Source organism: Gracilinanus agilis, chromosome X (assembly GCF_016433145.1).
Source record: "Gracilinanus agilis isolate LMUSP501 chromosome X, AgileGrace, whole genome shotgun sequence".
NCBI lineage: Eukaryota > Metazoa > Chordata > Mammalia > Didelphimorphia > Didelphidae > Gracilinanus > Gracilinanus agilis.
The window spans coordinates 7,028,325-7,048,770 of record NC_058136.1 but is presented as its reverse complement, the minus strand read 5'-3'; positions in this window follow the sequence as shown (position 1 = coordinate 7,048,770).

Below are 20,446 nucleotides of genomic sequence, written 5' to 3'. Positions count from 1 at the left end.
AAGTATAGAGAATAGTGTCATCAGTGGGCTAGCTGGCAAATTATAATATTTTTCTCCATAACTACCATGCAACAAAGAAAAATATGAATTAACCCTCTATTCTTTGTGGCCCACTTTTCTCCTTTCTATGTACTCTCTTAGTGATCATATCAGTTCCTGTGGGTCCAATTCCAATGCAATTGATTCCCCAGTCAATATTTCTTGTCTAATTTTCCTTCTGAACTGTCCCACACCACCAATTGCCAGTTAAATGGGTGTCCCATAGGCATAGCAAATTCAACATATCCAAAATGGAGTTTATATTCTCCTCTAAACCCACCATTCCTTCAAATATCCCTCTTTCTGTCAATAGACCACTGTTCTTTCAGTCACCCAAGATCAGAGCCTCAGAGTCATATTCAAATGTCCCTTCACACTAGTCCATTCTAAACCAATCAGTTACCAAGTCTTATTTATTTTACCTTCATAGCACCCTTTTACGGTGTTCTCTTCTCTTCACTCAAAACAACTACCAAATAGGTCAGGCCCTCATCACCTCTCAATATGACAGTAGCCTCCTAATTGAACACATTGTTTCCTGTCTCTCCCCTCTACAATCCATTGTCTACAAAGGGGCCAAAATGATCTTCCTAAAGTATGTGTCTCTCTATGACCTCTAGAATCCAATTCATGCTGATCTGCTTGACTTTCACAGTCTGGCTCCAACTGATTTCCCAGGACTGCTTATATATTAGTCCCTTTCTGGTCTCTCCACACTTAAGGAGAAGGAAAAGTAATGGGTCTTGCTGAATGTCACAGAGGTGATAAGTGTCCTAGCTGGGATTTGAACAGAGGTTCTCTGACTTGAAAATCCATCCCTCTTTCTCGTGAACCACAGAGCCTAATTTTGAAAACTCCTTGAAGGCGAAGACTGATTCATTTTTGTCTCTGTATCCCCAGGGCCAAACACAGCACTAACTCAAAGTAGTGGATTAAATTATTAAATGTACTTTCCTTTATCTTCTACAACTAAATGTCCCCATTTCCTAATCCTCATATAACATGAACTCAAGACCCTTCACTATCCTTAGTCCCAAGGTTTGTTGCTATGTAGAGCCCAGAACTGACTACATTATTTCAGACATGGTCTGGAGCACTTTTAGTCAATAAACATTTATTAAGCACCTATGTACAAGGCAGAGGAAACTTTAAAACATATGCCCATAGCTATAAGTCTTAGAAGATTTTAAAGCATATTTATCTACAATATATGCATATAAACATATGTATGATCACATTGTGATCATTCTTTTTATAAATAACAATAACCAACATTTATTTGACAATTTAAGGATGGTAAAGCACTTTAAAAATATTAATCTCAATCAATTCTATCATACCATATGATATCTCTATTATATAAATGAGGTATAAAACTGAGTATAGACTTGCTCAAAAATTGCAAACTATTAACAAATCACATGAAAAAATGATCCAGTTAACTATCAATAAGAGAAATGCAAATCAAAGCCAACACTTGTTTCATTCCCCATCCATCATGTTAATGATGAAAAAAAATGGAAACGGTCAACGTTGGAGGGGCTATGGAAAACAGGTACACTAATATACTATTTGTGGAGCCATCAAATTGTTCAGACATCATGGAAGAGATGATAAGAGAAAATAGAGAGAATGGAAAAGTTGCAGAGGGTTTGGGCATTGCATTTGATTTGCAAGGGCAGCTGGCACATGGATGGAACCAAATCGATGAAGTTCTGAAATGACAGGAACAGATAAGAGAAGACAATGAGATTCCAAGGGAGTCTCTATACACTGATGAGAGCAGGAGCTTACTTCCTATGGCCATCTTTGGATTGAGCTGGAGAAAGAAGCTGAGTTCCCGACTCACCTTGGAGGTTCTCAAATCTCAAGAAGTCTTCCCTGATCCTAATCCAGATCCTGTGACCTGTTTCTTGTCTTTATCATCATTTCCATTTATTCTGTGTGAGCTGCCAAGAACCCGATCTCTATCTTGTCTAATAGAGCCAGATCACCTGGGCTCTGGCCTTTTGAGCCTTCTAGCCAACCCATCTGCCTAGACTTTACGGACCCTGTTTATTGAGCGGACCAGTTAGTTCTAGGTGTAGTTAGCTAGAATAATCTTAGGCAGACAGAGTAATTAGAGTAGCCCAATTTACTGGGACAGAAGAGACCTTTGTGGGTCAGGAGGTAGGGAGGAGTTAGAACTGATAAGAGCTAGGGATCTCCTTCTCCCTGGTCCAAATCATGATCTTTTTGTACATCCTTCTGAGCAGTCAGATTGTGTTATCAGCAATCCAGAGGACTGACGCCTACCACTTGGCTCCATACTGTGAGCAGACCACATCGGTTCTTTAGCACTGGTTCAACCCCTCAATGCAATACCTAGAGACTTTACAAGGTTCCCCTACTTACTTATTTCAAAACTAATCTGGAAATATGTTTTAAAAAAGAGGACTAAGATGTTAATACTGCCCATCAGTAGGATATCTCCCTGCTCAGAACATCCACCAAGGAGACCAAAGAAACTAAGACGTCCCATAGATGCCAAAACATTTATAGTAGTACTTTCTGTTGCAGGAAAAAAACTAGACACAAAGTAGATGCTCACTTGAATGAGGGATAGCTAAACACGAGGTGATACATTAATGCAATGGGATCAATACTGCTTCATAAAATTTAAGTATATGGAAAATATACAAAGGTTGATGAAGAATCAAAGAGATGAGAGGTAAAAACAAATCTAATGAATATAATGATATGAAGAAAAACAAAAGAACAAAACCTGAAGGCTAGGTAATTTTTATGACTGGGAATAATTCAGAAATTGCACCTTGGTCCCTTCAGAGGTGGAGGATTATGGGTATGGTATATGGTATGCCATTTCAGACTTGTTTGCAGTATTATTTAATTTTGCTAAAGTACTTTTTTCTCTCGGTCATTTTCTGATACTAGAATGTTAGCTGGGTAGAAGAGGAAGAGACATATTCAGAATTGAATGGGATACAAAAAATCATTAATAAAAATAGGATAAGCATTTTTTAAATGACAAAGGAAAGCTGTGTAGCTGAGCTCTTAATTATCTGTAAGAACAAGTTAGAAAATCAAAGATTGCAATAGATCCAGTAAATATGGTAGCAGCAAGGAGCATTGGCCAAGACAAAAATAAACACCAGGCTCATTTCATTGATATCCCTCCCACCCTGTTTTATTTTACATTTTTAAACCCTTAACTTTTGTGTATTGGCTCCTAGGTAGAAGAGTGGTAAGGGTGGGCAATGGGGGTCAAGTGACATGCCCAGGGTCACACAGCTGGGAAGTGTCTGAGGCCAGATTTGAACCTAGGACCTCCCTTCTCTAGGCCTGGCTCTCAATCCACTGAGCTACCCAGCTGCCCCCCTCCCACCCTCTTTATCAGTGGATAGATAGAGCTTTCAGCCTGGAGTCAGGAAGACCCAAGTCCAAATGTGTTTTCAAACACTAATTAGCTACATGACCCTAGGAAAGTCACTTCACACTGTTTGTCTTGGTTTCCTTAACTGTCAAACAAGCTAGAAAAGGGAATGGCAAACCACTCCAGTATCTTTGCCAAAAAAAAAAAAACAACCTCAAACAGGGTGGTAAAGAATCAAAAATGACTGAAATGAATGTTCAACAACAACAAAAAGAGTCAACGAACACAGCAATAAAAAAGATGGAAAGCTGTCTCTAAGAGAGAAGGGTCAGCCTTGGAAATCAGAATGTGTGGAGCTCATTTGTTCAGCAGGTAACACAGCCTAGACTGAGGTGACTTCCTCTTTTGTCCAAGTCCTTTGAGGCCTACACATTTCCCTTTTGCGCCTAGCCCAATCAACTGTGCTCTGGTTCATAACTTTTAACTGGAGATATTCAAACTCTGAGATTCCAAGGAAGGCCCATCCATATGCTCTGATTCATTTGTACTGATTCATCAAAATGTTCCGCTTCTTCCTTTGGCATTTTAGATACAAGGAGTCCTTGGATTACTCTGAGACGGAGCTAATTCAGGCTTGTTTTTCCCTTATAAACAGGAAGCCACATGTTGTCATGAATCAACAAACCACATGTGATCTCCATGAGGGCTGGCCTGAAGTGTGGGTGAAGAGACCTCTTGTAGGGCTTGATTGGAAGGGTGCCTCTAGTCCCCCCTGCCCCCATTTGTCTCCCCCAATCCATCTGTCACAACTCCTCCCTCCCAGCTCCTACCTAGCCTAAAATTCCTGCCACTGAAATCTTTCCTACAAGAATTAGTGGGCGAAACATTGTCTCCACCAAGGATGCTCGCTGTTAAATACATTCAAGCAGGAGCACGCTGTCACAATAACATGGATTGTTTTATTCTGAGGCACTCTCACAAACCTTGTATGTACCTGTCCGAGGCACTGCCGAGATTTTCATTTGTCTTGCATCTTAAGGATCCTCTCCCAGGGAGAAGCAGCCCCATGGAAAGGACACAGAGCTCATCTTAGAGCCTGGAAGGCCAGGGCATAGCTGTGTGATCTATGCAAGACCCCACGGCAACCATCTGAGACCATCAGTTGTCCAAAATGTGCTGCCCTGGATCAGTAGAGGAAGCTGCCTCACCCAGGATGGGATTCACAGGTCTAATGAGGGAGGGCCCAGGGCCCATTCAACAATGTCCTTCCTTGCATCCTTGGGAATGCAAAGAGAAAAGGAAGATTCTCCCTGCTCACAAGAAACTCACACTCTAATGGGGGAGACAGTATCCAGGGAAGGTTTCAGCCCAATGATCCTTCAGGCCCAGAGCCAAAGCCGATGAGAAGTCTTCCACTTTAACATGGCTTACTCTAATCAAATCAGAGTTTCTGATGTTGAACCAGGACCAAAGACTTCTGATGGCAAGAACTTTCTTTTCTGGGTCATCTTTGGAGGCCAGGAAATCTGGACCATGAGGAAATGCGTCAGCAGAAGGCCAGGATTTCACAAGTGTTGAATCCCAGGAGACAAAGGTGTGGGCAGCTGGTAAAAGCTCACATAAGCTCCTACCCCAAGCTCAGTCTGCTTCCCAGTACACTAGACTAGACCACACTGGTTTCTTGAGACTGTTGACTATTTTCCATGTCTCCTGGAGTTTTCTTTGTGCTCTCCTCCTCTAGCCTGAGATTTAGCCTATAGCTCATCTGCTGTCAATGGTGTCTGTCAATGGGTGATATAAATAGGCTCATGGCTGAATACCTGGATCAGCCAGGAAGTGGGGTACAATGGAGTACCCTAGGCATAGAATGTATAGTATGAGGGCACCATTCCAGGGAGGAGAGGTGTTCATTTTAAAACGTTTCTTAGCATTAGCCCTGTGGAGCCCCAAAAAAGGTCTACTTGTGCTCAATACATGATGGGAAATCTCTATGCTTTCCTCTCATGGAATTCTAATCTTGCTATCAACTGCATACCTCCCATCTTTGTAATGACCAGGGCTGTTCCAATTGTATAGGTTTATCGTAATGTTACAATATAAAGCCCATGGTCCAATGCAGGAAGGAATGATGGGGTTAAAGGAAACGGTTATTCCCAGACCCCTTTAGAAGGCTAGTGAAGCCTGTGTGTCCCTTTTCTTTTTTCTTTTTTCTTTTTCTATTTTTTCTCTTTAAAAAAAAAACCCTTACTTATTGTCTCAGAATCAATACTGGGTATTGGTTCCAAGGCAGAAGAGTGGCAAGGGCTAGGCAATGGGGGTTAAGGGACTTGCCCAGGGTCACACAGCTAGGAAGTGTCCGAGGTCAAATTTGAACCCAGGACCTCCCGTCTCTGGGCCTGACACTCAATCCACTGAGCTATCCAGCTGCCTCCTCCTTTTCAGAATAACATGCATTGCCTGTGTTCATAATTGCAAGAATTGCTAGATTTCAGTTACTGATTAGTGAAACCAAAGGTGCCATTTTTCCCATCCAAATTCATGGGCAGGAAAAAAAAGCACTTATTAATTGCCTACTAAGTGCCAAGCATCATTCCAAATGCTTTACAAATATCAACTCGTTCGATCTTCACAACAGTCCTAGAAAGTAGATGCTATGGCTGTCTCCATTTTACAGTTATAGAAATTGAAGCAGGAAGTAGTTAAGTGACTTGCCCAGGGACACACAGCTAGGAAGTATCTGAAACAGAATTCTTCCTCAGGTATTCCTGATGGTGTTCCCAGTGTTCTATCCACTCCGTCATCTCTCTGCCTCTTGGACCTCCTAAAATCTAAGGCCTCCTGGACTAGATGATTTGAGATCACTTCTAGCTCTAGGATCCAATGAATAGCAGCAATGGGTGGAAGTTTCAGAGAGGCTGGCTTATATACCACATAAGGAAGTCTCTTTCTGCTGAGACTAGAATCTCTCCATCTTCCCCAGCCCAGAAATTCAGCAGCTACTATATGACTAGATAATACTGCTGATTGGCACAAATGAATCGCCCTGCTCAGCTTTGAACTTTGGGTAGTTCATCCCTTCTTAGGCAACCTAGTGACCCCTTGTTCCCTCCAGTAAGCCTGGCACTAAATGATTAATACCAGGCTTAGTGGAGACACTTCATCCACTTTTGCCCTACTTAGCAGCATAGAAATCCTGCACTTAACAAGATTCACCTAGCTGAACCTCTCCAATATCAGAGAGAATACGACACCCAACGATGTCCTAAAGCCATGTTGGCAAACCTATGGCATGCATACCAGAGCATTCCAGAGGGTACTGTTCTCTTTCCCCTCTCCATGTGTCTGAGGACATTTCTCATGTGACCCACCCCTCTACCCAGCATCCCAATGGGAGCGTTTCCTCCCTCCCCTGTCTTGGTAAGTGGGGCAGAGCTCACATGCAGTATGAGGGTTGCAGTTTGGGCACTCAGTTTTTAAAAGGTTTGCCATCACTGTCCTAAAGTGTAAGTCCTAAAGAGGTGGGAAGTTCTCCATCCCTGGGAGTCTTAAGGCAAAGAGAATTCAGGATGTGTTGCTAATTGGACTATCTTTAAGTCTCTAGGTGATCTTTGGGGTGCTCTATGATACCAAAAGTCTAGGTTCTCAGCAGATATGTAGCAACAGCAGTCATGTAGCCTGGGCTAGGATACTGCCCCCTCTTAATGAGCTCATTGTTTTATTTGCTCCACTTAAGGAAGGAGTAACTTAGTATTTGCCTTTGAGTCACTGACCCTAAGAGTAGCTCCACACTCATACAAGGCCAGATGAGTATGCCTATCTGCAAGTGTGGAGATTTCCATTATGAAACTCCTTTCAACAATGTAGATTGCTACTGCTCTGCTCCTTACAGTCTGTGGCACTGAGAGGGTCAATAATATTTCCAGTCACACAGCTAATATGCATCACAAAGTGGCACTTGAACATAGGCCTTCCTGACTTGGAGGCCAGCGTGTTATCTACTACATAGTGTCGCTACTCATTTGGGAGGGTGGAAGGAAGTTAATAAAAGTGTTCTGAATGCCTACTATGTGCGGGGCCCAGGGTTAGCCATTAGGATTACCAAAAGAGGAAACAGATCCTGTCCTCAGTTTAATGAGGGTTCAAATACTTCATGAACACAACCAGAAAATGATACAGGTAGAAAGAAGGAGGTCTGCCCAGAAGCAGGGGGAAAGCTCGTTCTATGGGAAGGAATATATGAATACATAGCACTTGGCGGCTGCTTCACAAGCATAACAAATAGCTCTGCATGCAGCCTTCACGGAAGCATATAAATAAATAATAAACAGAAAATGTTTATGTGTGTATATACACAAACACCTGTTTGATGCAAAACAGGTATTTACATGAAGTCAATTCCCCAGTTAATCAGACTCAGTCTCTGCTTGCTTGGCTGAGGTGGATGCTACCTTTCCATTAGACAAATGATTCAACCAGAGAGCCAAGGGACTACCCTGTTGGGGGTGGGAGTGAGGTGGGACATTTGGAGGCTGCGTGAAATGCTACTGAAGAGACTCCTTAGCCAGATACAGAGCTGTCACGAGACAAGGGGAGCAGGTGGAGTGGCCCAAGAGCCAGAAGCCCACAGTTGGTTTCTATTTTGTTAAAGTACTAGCAGGAGACACCCTCTAGGAAGCAGTATGCACCCGAAAGGGGAGATACTACACTGGTACAAGGTTCTCCCTGCCCCACTGTGGCTGCTGGAAGGAAATACTGGTAGGTAGGAAAGGAAGATGGATGGCACCACTGAAATTGCCCATTCTTTGGCCCATTTCAGAGTTAGTTTTACCTGGGGACTGTGGCTTAAACCCACTTCTCTTCAGGCACGTAGCTTGCTTTGATTTCATCTCCTCATCATTGCCCTAGGGCAGTGATGGGCAAACTTTTGAAAGAGGGGGCCAAAAGAAAGGAAATGCTCATCTCTCAGTCTGTTTCTAAGGCAACTCTTTCCAAGTTTCATTGTATTAGATCCTACTTATTGTATTCATCAGATTAGGAATAATGTTGTGTGGCTCGATAGAACATTTCAGGGGCTGCATCTGGCCCACGGGCATAGTTTGCCCATCACTGCCCTAGGACAAACTTCAATCTGGAACCATCTGGCTTTTCCATTCATAGCTGATATTAATCAATTGCTCATTCACTTCCCTCCAACTGAATGGTATTCCTTGCCAAGCCTAGAACACAGCCCACACTCTCCTGCTTCTTTCTTTAGTTTTGCTATTATTCTTCCAAACAACTAAAATGTCGTCCTTCTCCCACATCATCCTGTAAAAAACCCAATTCTGATGCTACTTCCTTCCACCACCCTTATTCCCTCCTATCACCTTTGATTTGGCCTTCTTCTGCATCTCCCAAATGCATATACATATACTGTAATCATCTGAGCATGTGCATGCTCCTAGTTGACCATAAACTCCATGAGAGTAGAAGCCAAGGGCTAACCTCACTTTGCACTTCCTTACAAGCCTAGCCCACAGTTCTACACCTGGTAAACATTTCTTTTTTCTTGATTGATTGAATATGCAATAGAGTGGTTTCTTGAAACCACTTCCTGAAGCAGAGCAGGCCAGAGGTTTTTACTTACTAGCAACCTAACCCTTGGCACAAGAAAGCAGTTTCCAGACATTGAAATACAACCATAAAAGGTTAATTCTATCAAAACGTTAAATATACTCTGTTTGACTGGGAAGATTCAGGTGAAGGGAGCACACACAGGAATGTTCTAGAACCAGCTCCTATTGGCCCAAGAGCAGAAATTTTTCAATGTGAACATTTACACTTTTGCAATGGGCAAATCTTGCAAATCAGGGCTTGTTTTGTTTCACTGATTTTCTAGACTTCAGAAAGCAATGGGGAAAATGTTAATAATGCCAATTAACCCAAACATTGTGGTATGAGTATGTTTTTTCCACAGAGAGCTGGTTATTAAACACTTACCAGCACCAAGAGCAATGGTGAGATAATAACTTGGGGTAAGGGGGAAAAGACTTGTATCTAGGATTTTTATCCTCATTTTACAGAAGAAGAAATTGAGATCCAAAGAGGGCAACTGACTTACCTAGGGCCACAGGATTTCTTAAAGTATACAAATAGGAATCAAAACTAGTACTTTCAGTTCCAAGTCCAGGGTTCTAACCTGTGTGATGCTCAATCTGCCTTTCCTCAATTCAGAGACCAAAGGAAGCTGAGCAATTATTGTCATAGGCCTGAGTGTATACAGTTTTATATTTGCCCTTGCTCTCTTAACCCATTTTTATAATCGCAATCCAAAAGACACATTTCCCAGAACCTCAAAACCAATAGATTCTGCCCCTCGACACGGTGGATCCCATAGATGCCAGGTGTGTGGTACACCGATGGTAACCATCTGGGCCATTCAGAAAAGTCCACTTTTAAAAAAAGAATGGGCTATTTAGACTAAGCTGTACAAAAGGAGCATACATTTTCAGATCAGGCAATGAGGGTTCAGAAAATAGTAAGCAAGAGCGTGAGGCTCTTAAGTGGAATACAGAATGAAAAATACTGGGAAACCCTCAAGTTCATAACCTTGGACTTTCTTCTATAACCCTAAGCCTCTAATAGCTGAGTTCAGCTGAATTCTATTTTCAGAGTCAATAACAATAATAATAATAAATATTAAAAGTGAGATCTAAACCTTAAGGTGTTTTTCCCCTCCCAGGGAGATAGATGGCATAGGTCAGTGATGGCTAACCTTTTAGAGTCAAGGGCCCAAACTACAACCCTCACACCACATGCGAGTCCCCACCTTACCCCAGACAGGAGAGGGAGAAAGCGCTCCCATTGGGCTGCTGGGCAGAGAGGCAGGTGAAGTGAAAAAATGTCCTCAGGCATGCATGAAGAGGGAGAAGGGAACATTCCCCTCCAGCATGTGTGCCATAGGTTCACCAACATGGGCATATGTTTTTATTATATCCATGTCAGAACAGATGAGATATCCATATGATCTTATCTCAGAGATCTAGACCATCTAGTCTCACCTCTCATTTTATAGAGGAAGAAAATGAGGCACCAGGAAGGAAAGTGATTTACCCAAGGTCCCATATAGGATCCTAGATCTAATGCTAGAAGAGACCTTAGAAGTCATCTAGTCCACCTCCCCCAAGTGTACCAAAGAGGAAACTGAGACTCAGAGAAGTGTAGGACCTGCCCATAGTAACAAAGACAATACAATATAGAGCTCAGATTAATGGTTCATTTTCAATTTACTGTTTTCATTAGACCCTTCCCCCAACCCTGTTCCCCAAGGCTTGACCATTCTACACCCTTGTCCATATCTTGGCCTTTATGCCAATAGGCAGCCTCAGATCCTGCTCCTGTCTGGCTTAATGCCCTCTATTACCACCTAGTGGTTAGCTCTTCCCAAAAAGCCCTAGCACATTTACGAATACAATAAGAGGATTGACAAACTCAACAAGGGGAACCCAGCTGTCACCCTTCTAGCTAAACAAGGCATGCCATATGCTCACAATCCCACTCCCATGCCCAGAGGCCACATGGAACCTTGCAGACTTGATTTCCTCACCATCCACACCGGCATCATTCCATCCAACCCCCAATCACTGTACATCTATAGCCAGCTCACATTAGATCTTGTTGGCAAGTCAGAAGGAATTAGGGTCCATGCTCCTTTTTTCATCTCAAGTCACCAACAAACCTCTCCATTTAACCAGGGCAAATCTTTGCCTTCCTTCCTTTCATCATTAGGTTTTTAAAGCAAATAAAACAAGGTTTTATAGACACCACTGAGGGATTGTCTACATTCTCATCTTTGTTGGGGAGTAGCAGAAGAGAGAAATGTGCCAATTAGGAGGTGGGTGAGGAGAGTGGCCTGTAGTTTAACACTTTGTAAGTTTTTATTGGTATTTTCTCTTTCCACGTGACCTTTATTTCTATATCTCCTGCTCACAGGTCCATCTCTTGTAGGCAAGAATAAAAAAGTAGAGTTGTTTTATAAAACTAGCTAATACATCACATCTGACAGTGTATGCAGTTTTTCCCATCCATAGACTCCCACTTTTGCAAAGAAGGAAAGGGAGCAGATTTTCTCATTTCTTCCTCAGAGCAAACACATTTCAACAAAGTAAACCTCGCTATCACAGAGGGAACTTCTTTTGTGAGGCAGAAAGCCCACTGCTTTATGGATATAGGGGAACTACCACAGAGACCCTAGAGAACCTAGAGAGTATTATCTAGGGCAGGAGTTCTAACCCTTTTTTGAGACATGATCCTCTTTGGAAGCTTGGTAAAGCCTATGGGCCACTTTTTAGAATTACAGTTTTAGTTTAATTAAAATTCACCCTAACTCTAGGATATGGAAGGAACTCAGAAGCCAGCTAACCCAACCCACTGGTTTTACAGAGAGGGGAAACTGAGGCCAAGGAGGGGAAGTGACTGACCCAAGGCCAAACACAGGATTCCAAGTCTGGAACTAGAAGGGACCTTAGAGGCAAGCAAGCCCAAACCCCTCATTATTCAAAGGCAGATGCCAAAGTCCAAAAATGTCAAGTGACTTGACCAATGTCATACATTTGATAAGCATCTCAGTCATGACCTGAGCCAAGGCCTTATTTTCTCAAAATCCATAGTATTTTATTCCCACCATCCCATATTACGGGTTGGGTAAACTGAGGCAATGTATCATTAACAATTTCAGTCCTTACAGAGCCACAGAGTCCAAGAAACCCTTCTAAGGCATTAATTGGTAGTTCTTTGTAGACCCTTGATGGGGCTTGGCTCCATCCCTACAGTCTTCTTAATGATTTACTCCACAGAACCACTTCTTAGTTTTACAACTCTGAAGCATCTGGATTCAAACCCTGCCTCTCTCATCTTAAGCTAACCACTCCCCCTCTCTGGGCCTCGACTTCCCCTCTCTGGGCCTCAGTTTTCCCCTCAGTAATGCGTGTTAGATTAGGTAGCCTATGAGGGCCCTTCTAGCACTAGAGTTAGGGTCCTTGGGAACCCATTGGGACTTAATATAGTGCCTGGTCCAAAACAGGTGCTTAATAATGTTTGAGGGATAGCTAGGTTGCACAGTAGATAAGCCATATCAGGCCTGAAGTCAGAAGGACCTAGGTTCAAACTTCTTCAAACACTTCCTAGCTGAGTGATAATCCTAGATAAGTCACTTAACCCAAATTGCTTAGCCTTTGCCACTCTTCCATCTTAGAATGGATACTGAGACAGAAGGTAAGGGTTTAAAAAAATGAATCAAATCAAATAAATGCTCACTGATTATTAAGCATGACTTCCTGTGGTGGGTTCCTTCTGTGTTTGACCAGTGGGTCCTGTTTGGGCCCTGTGTGTCACTGTGATTAGTAACTGTGTCAAAGACAAAGAGGTTACCTCGAAAGCCATCTACCATCACTTCCTATAGCTCACAGAAGAGGTAGCTCTTAGCAGCTCCAGTGCTGGTCATCTTGGACACACATACTCTTTAGCAGGAAGTCACAGCACAGGGCCTGCCATAAAGGGTCAGAGTAGGGATTCTACCCTATCAGCCTTGTGAAAATCCCTTCAGCACTGTTTGAATCAAAGCGCAAGCATTGCTTTAGTAAGCACTTACTCTTACTACACACCGAGTATAATGTTAACTGCAAAGAAAGGCAAAATACCGGGGTCTGTTCCCAAAGACATCACATTTCATGGAATGGGGAGGCAAGATGCAAATAACAAGAGATATAAGCTATAAGTTATCTGGAGAGTATATGGAAAACAATCTTACAGGACTTGCTCTTGCTGGGAGGACTAGCAAAGGTAAAGGTTTAAAAACAGACAAACAAACAAATAAATAAATAAACAACAACAACAACAACAACAACAACAACAACAACAACAACAACAACAAAACTAACATTCTATACAGTGTTCCACAACCAGGAAACTCCCCACCTCTGAAAAGAAGGGTGTAGAGGCGTCTCCTCAATGCCTTCTTTGAAGAAAAACTTCTTCTTTATAACTTTGCTTTCTTTATTTGTTGTTGTTTTGTGATGTTTTTTTCCTTTGACTTGTAATGCTTTGTCATGGAAGAGACACTTTTCCAGACTTCTTACTTCACTCTTCATCAGTTCATGTACATTTTTCAATGCTCATCTGTATTTCTCATTTCGTGTCAGCTATCTGATTTTTCCAGCACCATAGTAGGCCTTAAACGAGAGGACCAAGTCAGTCAGGTGGGCAGGATAGGGCCAAGAACACACAAGGCAGGAGAGCTTTGAGTCCCACTTAGTAACTGAGGCTTTTAATCTTAAAGGCCTGTACAGAAACAGAATCCTAGAAACCAACAAGGCAAGTAAATACCAGCACCCATTCAGCAGAGAACAGAAGAGTGCCTGATCTCTGTCAGGGAGGCTTTTACATTTCCCATACGGGGTCAGAAGTTGTCATCTACATAAACAGCCTGAGCTAACAAGTACACACGGGGGACAGGAACTGCATTTAGCTGGAGAGCAAGAGATGTGGGAGCATGTGTGCTCTGACCCCATCTGGAACAGGAACAGGAGAGGCAGGAAACCAAGGAACTTCTTCACTGCCAGTTTCTTTGGATCCTCCTCTACTTGGTTTTTTAAATGGAGTACGAGCAATGAAATGCTTGGTTTCTGCCTATTTTTTTCCACAAAGAACACCATGCCCATTTTGTAGCTTTCTGTGAAGCCCTTTCAGCAACTTATGAGACTCACACATGTTGCCGATCTAAACAAATGTCCCTGATTGAAATTTCCCTTCCCTCGTCCTCGCTGAAGATTGTGCATTTAAGGGCTTTTTATAACTTCATCTGCATAACCTTGAAGAGTCTCTTCCTCCTTTAGCTGATTAAAACTGCTTTTCCCAGCCCTTATAGCAAGATGGGGCTCCACCACGGATCTGTATTTCACTTTATGCGCTTCATTAACTTGTTTGTGCAATTGCATTAGCGCCGTGCCATTAGCACCTCCCCCCCTTTCCAATACATCTGGGGCCCTGTCTTGACAGGCAAATTAACAGTTTCATCAATCTATTCTGAGATTTGTAATGACCTACTAAGAGAAGGCAAAGTATGTAGCTTATCGGGAATCGCAGGCCTCCTTCAACCCCCAAAGCCAGCAAGAATGACTGGGACAAGAAAACGAGCCATATTCAACAAAGTAAGGTGACGGCCAATTTGGGAGGCATTTATTCAACTCTCTACTTTCATGAGATGGGAAGAAAATATCAAAATTTGGCAAAGTAAGAGAAATATCACAACAAAGAGAAGGCATAAAAAGCGTCTTCATTTAGGCCAATACTGAGGAAACTAGAGAATCATTGATCCCATTTCTATGAGCCTTGAAGGTTACAGAGTACTTTAATACAAACAATAGCCCTGGGAAGCCAATTGTGCAGGTATGATTATGATTCTTGTATTAAAAGATGAACAAGTTAAGGCTCGGAGAGGTGTACCAGAGGTCTCGCAATTGCTAAATGGCTCAAGCTTCTGCTTCCCTTGTAGCCTCCCATCCATACCTGCCTATTAAGTAAGAGGAATATTTGAAAAAAAAAAAAGATTGAGGTTAATTCAAAAGGCTTTTTGGCTCCTGCAGATCTTTGTATTCCTCCAAGGTTAGGTTTGGGGTGTGGGTTTTGCTTTTGGGGGAAGCAGGTTTGTCATTTCATTGATAGAGGGAACTCTCACTCTGGAAACTCCCTCTGCAATTGAGAGGGATGCCTGGGGTACAATGGGGAGGATTCAAACTGGGGTCTCCCTGACTCTGATTCCTTCTCATCTATACTGTTACATGACCTCTCTCACAAGGCTAGTGTAACAGCTACTACCCCCAAGCCCCAATAGTAACTTTCATCTTCCACTTTCTTGCTCAATGCTTGGCCATGATTCATTATTGAAACCTTTCTGAGTTAGATTTCAGATGTCACTTCCCACTTGCCATCTGTCTTGGGCTCTTTGTTTCCATAACAATACGCCACAGCAGATGCAACTTTTCTGATATGGAGTTGTCTCTGCTTCTCTAGCATTCTCCCTGACCTCCCAGGTTGGGCTTGAAGGACTAAAGATAGCACCAGCTTATGGTGAGTCCTTCCTCTTCTCAATTCCACTGACACTGGTTGTTTGGCCTTAATCTGTTCTGCCTGGCTTTGGACTGGTACGGTAGGATGGAAGTTTCTTGAGGCCAGGCATGGATTCCTTTTTGTTTGCTTTGAGCCCAGCACGTAGTAGGTGCTTAAGGCAAGTAATTGTAAAATTACAGTCATGGAATCTCACAGCTATACATGAGCCTCAGAGGCCATCTAGACCATTTCATATCTTCAACAGGAATTCACTATAGCTTCCTTGCTCCTCGATCCACTGCCATAGATATCATAAAAGGGCAGCTAGGTGGTACAGCTTCAAGTCAGGAAGACTCACCTTCTTGAGTTCAGATTTGGTCTCAGACACTTATTAGTTGTATGACCCTGAGTAAGTAGTTACTTAACTCAGTTTCCTCATCTGCAAAATGAGCCAGAGAAGCAAAATCACTCTAGTATTTTTGCCAAGAAAACCCCAAATGGGATCACAAATGATTTGAACACAATTGAAATAACTGAACAACAACAGCAAAGATATCACACACCTGGGAAACTGAACTAGAGTATAAGTCAGATTTTGGAGCTGTATGAATCTCAGCAATCTACCTTTGTGATAAGTTCTTAAAGGACAGGAGCCTTTTCCCTTTCCCATACTCCCAAAGCACCTACCATGGGACCTTGCACATTGAAAACATAAACAAAAAATACACCAAAATTGAACCCTAAGCACATAAAATATGAACTTTCTTTTTTTAACCCTCACCTTCTGAATTAGAATCAATACTGTGTATTGGTTCTAAGGCAGAAGAGTGGTAAGGGCTAGGAAATGGGGGTTAAGGGACTTGCCCAGGGTCAAAGAGCTAGGAACTGTCTGAATTCAGATTTGAACCCAGGACCTCCCATCTCTAAGCCTGGCTCTTAATTCACTGAGCCACCTAGCTGCCCTCAAAATGTGAACTTTCAAAGAAAGAGACTTTGAAGATAATCTGAGGACCACAAGATGGTACAATGGAGAGAATATAGGACTTAGAATCAAGAAGAACTAAGTTTAAATTCTACCTCAGACTCTTGATAATAACTGTGTGACTTTAGACAAGTCATTCAACTTCTTTCAACCTCAGTTTTCTCATCTGTAATTTGGGGGGAGGGATTATAGGACCTACCTTAACCAATTGTCTCAAGATTTAAATGATATGAAAGATTCTGGAAACCTTAAAGTATCATATAAAGGCTACCTTGATGTTTTATGATTATAATCTAATCTAGTGATGGTGAACCTTTTAGAGATGGAGTGCTGGGGCCCACCCCACCCCCAAACTGAGTGCCATGCCCACCCCCCAGAGGCCCAGTCTCATAGCCCGCCTAAGACTGAGTGCTGCCCCCTGCCCTCCCCACATCATGGCCCCCTCCTTACCCCAGACAGGGCTCTTGGACAGATGGGTGGGTGAAGTGAGGAATGCCCTGCATGTAGAGAGGAGGAGAGAACAGCTCTAGCATGAGTCCCTCTGGCTTTCTAGTAACAAACTCTGATGGGCAACTACAGGCATGCCCACAGAGAGGATTCTGTGAGCCCTTTTGGCACTCGTGCCATAGGTTTGCCATCTCTAATCTAATCCAAACATTTCAATTTATAGAAGGGGAAACTAAGGTCCAGAGAGCAGAAGTGATTTGCCTAATGCTGTAGAACTAGTTCATGATAAAGATGAGTCTAAACCCAGGTCTCCTGACTTTCCATGTGCAAGAGAGATTCAACCTGTTCTGTTAAGACCTCAGTGGTCAGAACAAGGACTAATGTGCAGAAGCTTCAAAGAGTCAACTTTACATGTGAGATCTGGAAAAGGTTTGTTATGGATTAGAGCTATTCAAAAGTAAAATGAGCTGCCTCAAGAGGTAATGAGTTCCTACTCACTAAAGCATTTCACTGAAAGACTGGATCTGCCAAATGATACATCAACTTGGAATTTATTTTTTACCTACAAGTGCTGCTTAATCCTCTAAATACTAAGGACACAAATCCTCAGCGGAACAATCTCTGTCCTCAAGGAGCTCACATTATAACTGAAGAGATAACTTGCACACATATAAGCATATCAATAAAGATACAAGTTATCCTTGGTTGGAAAGATACTAGTAACTGTGAGGTGATGTCATCACATAGCCCTCATTGGATCTCATCTTCAGTACCAGGCTCAGTTCTAGGCATCATGGATTTGTACAGACAAGAACAAACTGGACAGTGTTCAGAGGAGGAAGGGAGTCAGGAGAGTGATGGGCAATGAGCGCATGGCATTTGAGGATTAGCTGAAGGACCTAGACATGATTAGCCAAGAGAAAAAAAAGACTTGCAGTGGGGAAAGTGGCCATGAGAGCAGTCTCGAAGCATCTGAAGGGTTTTATTTTGGGAAAGGAATGATCTGAGTCCAAATGCAGCCTCAGATACTTCTTACCTAAATGACCCTAGACAAGTCATTTAACCTCTGTCTGACTCAGTTTCTTCATCCATAAAATAGAGATGATAATAGCACTTAGGATTGTGTGAAGATCAAATGAGATATTATTTAACATACTCAGCTAAGGCCCTTAAGCATATAGCAGGAGCTATATAAATGCCCATCTTCTTCCTTCCTTATGTCACAAATAAACTCAAAATGGATAAGTGAACCAAATATTAAGAGTCATACCATGAAAAGTTAGAGTAGAACCAAAGACAGAGTACTTTTTCCAAGTTTAAATACAGGGCAAATGCTCCCAAAATTTCAATTATTTGAAATCAGAAAACTTTTACATAACAAAGTCAACATAACTAAGATAAAGTATCTCTGATAAGGGTCCAATGTTTAAGATATATAAAGAACAAATAAAGCCAAGAGTTATTCCCCAATTGGTAAGGGGTTAAAGGATATGAACAAAAGCAGCTCTAAAGAACTACAAAGTATTAACAGCCACATGAAAGACTGCTCCAAGTCTAATAAAAAAGAAATGCAACTAAAAGCAACTGAGCTAACACCACATCTCATAACTAGTTAATTAGCAAGAATGGTAAGTGCTGGAAAGTCAGTGTTGGAGGCCCTGCCTGTGGAAAGACATTGGTAGAGCTATGAATTGGTCTTACCATTACAGAAAGCAATATAAAGTTATGCTAAAAGTAAAAAAGAAAAAAGTTAAGTCACATTGTCCCACAGATTGCACTGCATAGCATATATTCTAATATGGTCAAGAATAGAAATGTCCCATATATATCAAAATATTCTATGAAGTAGAGCATTGGAGATAGAGAGCCACCTCCAGACTTAGGTTCAAGTCCCACTTCTGACAAATATCATTTGACCCTTGGCAATTAACCTCTTAATGCTGCAGGAAACCCTCTCAAAGTTGCCCGTCTGCATTGGCAGAGAGAATTCTTCATATGGAGTTCTATAAACTGACAAAACAATAGGCCTAGACTGTACCACTTCTCTGGTTTATTGTTATTTGTTCAACGATTAGATTCATCAATATCGGTGAATGGATAATAACTCCAAATCTTTTGTTCCTCTGAACAAAATGGTCTTGCATTCAGGTAGGGTTTCAGATTTGTTAATCTCGACTCTAAAAGTACAGCTATCCATTTCTTTCTCTTTCTTCCTTCTCTGTGTGACATTCTTCTACTCTCCAGCTGAAGTGCCCAGACTCGATCCCAATAATGAGTCTGAGAGCAGCAATGCAAAATGCAAAGGGACGGTATTGTCTAGCTTAAGGCTAGGGACTCATGCCAACAAGTCAGGGTGGACCCTGAGTTGTGCAGGAACTGAATATTTAAGGATGAGCATGCAGTGGGGAGGGAGGAAGGATCTTGGGGGACAGGGTGTCTGCAAGGTTGAAATTCCTGTAGATAGGGGGTTGTCTGCAAGGTGGGAGTTCCTGCAGATAGGGGGATGTCTGCAAGGTAGGAGTTCCTGTAGATAAGGCTGTTTTATCATTCAAGGGTCTGGATCTGGAGACCAAAGGGCTGCAGGTTTGAAATTCCTGCAGACAAGCCTTTTTCACTATAATGTTATACAGGGGTCTGGATTTTTAATTCTGTCTCTTTCTAGGTTCCACACAGCTACCAGACAAGAGTCAAATTTTCCCAATCTCTCTGCTCCCAATGTACGCCTCCCCCCAAAAGAAGATCCACTTAGATTTTTGAAAAGAACATGGCATTATTACTGATAAGAGGGTGAGTAGAGAGGCCCTCCACAAACTCCTTTCATATACTATTATATGAGGGAGCTCTCCATATATTCATCCAATAGTGGAATAAATCAAAACTGAAAGGAATCTATCAGTGCAAAAAGAATAAAAAACTGCCCCTATGGACCACTTCCAGGACACACAACAAGAACCCGAAAACAATTAGGACCAGTTGTCATCAGGTCAGTAATAAACACTTTGAATTGAGGGAGATAATTTTGCTTGAGAAGACCAAAAAGGGTCATCTGAAGTCCAAAGACAGCTAAAATGAATACATCTCCAAATCAATGAAAGCTGGTCACTTACAGAAGTGAGATGAATTTGAATTCTCTTTCAGGAAAAGAATATGCTTTGAATAGTGCTTTCACCTCCCTTTTGATCCTAGATTTGGAAGGCTCCACATTCTAGGGAGAAAAATTGATGTCATTGAGTATAGCTATCTCTAACCAAATCACTATTAATTCATGAAATAGAAAGAAAGGAACTTTGTGGTTCTACCTCACATCCATCAGTTTGCCAAAGCTGACAACAAAAGGAAACTGATATTTAGTAGATGGTCTGGGGAAAAACAGGTGCGGAGCTGTAATTATCTCAACCATTCTGAAAAGCGATTTAGCAACAACCACACCCCCAAAGTTGCTAGACTGCACACATTCGGCAAATGAACTAAGACATATATCTCAGAGATGAAAGACAGAGGAAAGATACATATGTGAGTGT